This window comes from Rousettus aegyptiacus, unplaced genomic scaffold, assembly GCF_014176215.1.
Source record: "Rousettus aegyptiacus isolate mRouAeg1 unplaced genomic scaffold, mRouAeg1.p scaffold_m13_p_11, whole genome shotgun sequence".
NCBI lineage: Eukaryota > Metazoa > Chordata > Mammalia > Chiroptera > Pteropodidae > Rousettus > Rousettus aegyptiacus.
The window spans coordinates 16,799,817-16,802,842 of NW_023416286.1; the positions used below are offsets into that span (position 1 = coordinate 16,799,817).

The 3,026-nt window shown below is 30.0% G+C and overlaps 1 pseudogene; it reads left to right on the forward strand.

Annotated features, from left to right (window-relative positions):
* Window positions 1-2,367: 2,367 nt before the first annotated feature.
* LOC118609654 lies at window positions 2,368-2,486 on the forward strand (annotated as a pseudogene).
* The last annotated feature ends 540 nt before the right edge of the window (window positions 2,487-3,026 follow it).

The following is a 3,026-nucleotide window of genomic DNA, read 5'->3' on the forward strand; positions in this document are numbered from 1 at the left end:
GATTTATCGGACAATATCCTCACAACTTTAGACTACACATTCTTTTCAAGTGCATATAGGATGTTCATCAAGACAGACCATGTCCTGGGCTGAAAAATAAGTCTCAATATATATCAAAAGACTGAAATTTTACAGACTATGTTCTCTGACCACAATGGAATTCAATGATAAATAGCAACAAGATAAATAAAAAAGCACCAAATACTTGGAAATTAAACAGCACATATCTGAATAACCCATGAGTCAAAGAAGGAATCACAAGGAGAATAAGAAAATATTTCTAAAAGAATAATAATGAAAACATATCCTATCAAAATCTGTTTTGGTAAAGCAGTGCTTAGAGTGAAATTTACAACTTTAAATATTTATTTTAGAAAAGGAGAAAAGATCTAAAATCAATTATCTAAGCTTTGATCTTAAGAAATCAGAAAAAGTAATGTAAACTCAAAGTAAGCAGTGCAGTTAGAAGGAGATTAGAAAGATAAGAGCAGAAATAAGTAAAACAGAAAATATAAAAACAGAGAATATTAATTAAACGAAAAGTTGGTTCTTTGAAAAGATCAACGAGCAAAAAGAGAAGGTACAAATTAGCAACATCAGGAATAAAAGGGAACACAACTATAGAGTATACAGGCATTAAAGGATAATAAAGAGATATTATAAATCAGACTACTTAGATGAAATAGACAATTTCCTGCAAAGGCACAATTTATCAAACTGACATAAGAAAATCCAAATAATCTTATACCTACTCAAGACCTTGATTTAGTAGTTTAAGACCTTGCCACAATAAAAACTCCAGGCCCAGATGTTTTCATTGTTGGAATCTATCAGTCAGTTAAGGAATAAATAATACCAATCCTTCAAAAACGATTTCAGAAAACACAGGAGGAAAGAATAATTTCCAACTCACTATATGAAGCCTATATTAACTCGACACCAAAACCAGGCATAGCTGTTATAAAAAAGGAAAATTATAGATCAATATTCTTCATGAACATGGCTACAAAAATCTCAAACAAAATTTTGACAAACCAAATTTATCAAGGTATAAAAAAGGTGATATATCATGAACAAATGAGGGTTTATCCTAGGAATGCAATGTTGGTTAACATTTGAACATTGATCAATGTAACTCACCACATCAAGAGTGAATTTTGATAAAATCTGTCAATAAACTTGGAATAGAAGATAAGTTTCTCAATTTAATAAAGGACGTTTACTAAACAAAACAAAACAAAACAAAATCTTAGGGCTAAGATCATTGTTTATGTTGAAAGACCGAATGTTTTCTTGGAATTGACAATATGGCTTGTTCATTCTCACCATTTCTATTCAACATTGTACTAGAGATCCTGGAAGGACAATAAGGGGGAAAAAAAGAAAAGAAAGAGAAACAGAAGTCACGCAAATAAGAAATGGAGAAGTAAAGCTGGTTTTATTCACACATTAAACTATTGTATTCATACAAAACCCTGAAAATCAGGGGAAAAAAGCTACTGGAACTCATAAGTGCTCAAGATATAGGTTAGTATACAAAAGTCAATTGTATTTCTACATAATGAAATGAATGATTAGAAAATTAATTAAAATTCTGTTTAAAACATAAAAATGTAATATTTATGGAACTTAAATATTTTTAAAGACTATTATATTTCTAAAGACACACACTACACATCCTTTTGTGAAAGTTTAAAGGTCTAACTAAATGGTGAAATATGACATGTTAATTGATTAGAAGACTATATTGTCAATTCTCCCCAAATTGATCTATAGATTCAATCTATTCCAATCAAAATTCCAAGAGACTTTTTTGTAAAAATAGATAAGCTGACTATATAAAAGGACCAAGAATAGCCAAAATAATTTTGAAAAAGAAAAGGTTAGGTTAAAAAAGAAAAAAAAAGAAAAATTAGAGAAATTATCTGATTTAAAGTCTTACTGTAAGGCTGTAGTAATCAAGACAGTGTGGTTTCTCACAACAATAGAGATGTAGACCAAAAGAACAGAATAGAGTACAGAAATAAAGATACTCATTCACGGTCAATTGATTTTTGTCAATGATACAAAGGTAATTCAATAGGAAAGTATAGTCTTTTCAAAAAATGGTTCCGAAATAGCTAGAAATCCCTATGGAAAAAAATGAATCTCAATCCTCATCTCACACCATACACAAAAATAAAAGAAAATGGGGTCATAAACATAATTACAAAAACTAAAACCACAAAGCTTCTCCAAAAATAATAGGAGGAAATCTTTGTGGCATTGGGGTATGTAAAAAAAAAAGTGATGTTTTTGATAGAAAGTAAAATACAATCCATAAAAGAATATATCATAAACTAGACTTCATTAAAATTAAAAAAATGAGTCTATGGCTGTGTTATCCTGAACATGCCTGATCCTGTCTGATTTCAGAAGCTAAGCAGGGTCTGGCCTGGTTAGTACTTGGATGGGAGACCACCTAGGAAGACTAGGTGCTGTAGGCATTAACATAAATAAATAAATAAAATTTAAAAATGAGCTTTCCTAATGACATCTCTAAAAACACTAAAATGTGAGTCACAGATTGGAAGAATATATTTGCAACACATATATATGACAAAGAATTTGTATTTAGGATATATAAAGGACTTTTACAACTTAATATTAAAAGGACAAACAACTCAATTAAAATGGACAAAAGATTTGAATAAATGTTTCACAAAAGGATGTATAGGGAATGGTCAATAATCACATGAAAGTTCATCAGGGAGACACAAAATAGTCATCAGAAAAATGCAAATTAAAATCACAATAAATACAACTTCATACTCACTAGAAAGACTAAAATTTAAAAGAACATGATAGTTAAATATATGTGTCGATTTGACTAGATCAGGGATGCCCAGATATTTGGTTGAACGTTATTTCTGAGTGTGTCTGTTAAGAATGTTTCTAGATGACATTAGTATTTAAATCTGTAAATTGCCCTCCCCAGTGTGGGAGGGCATTGTCCAATTTGTTGAGGGTCTGAGTAAAACAAAAGA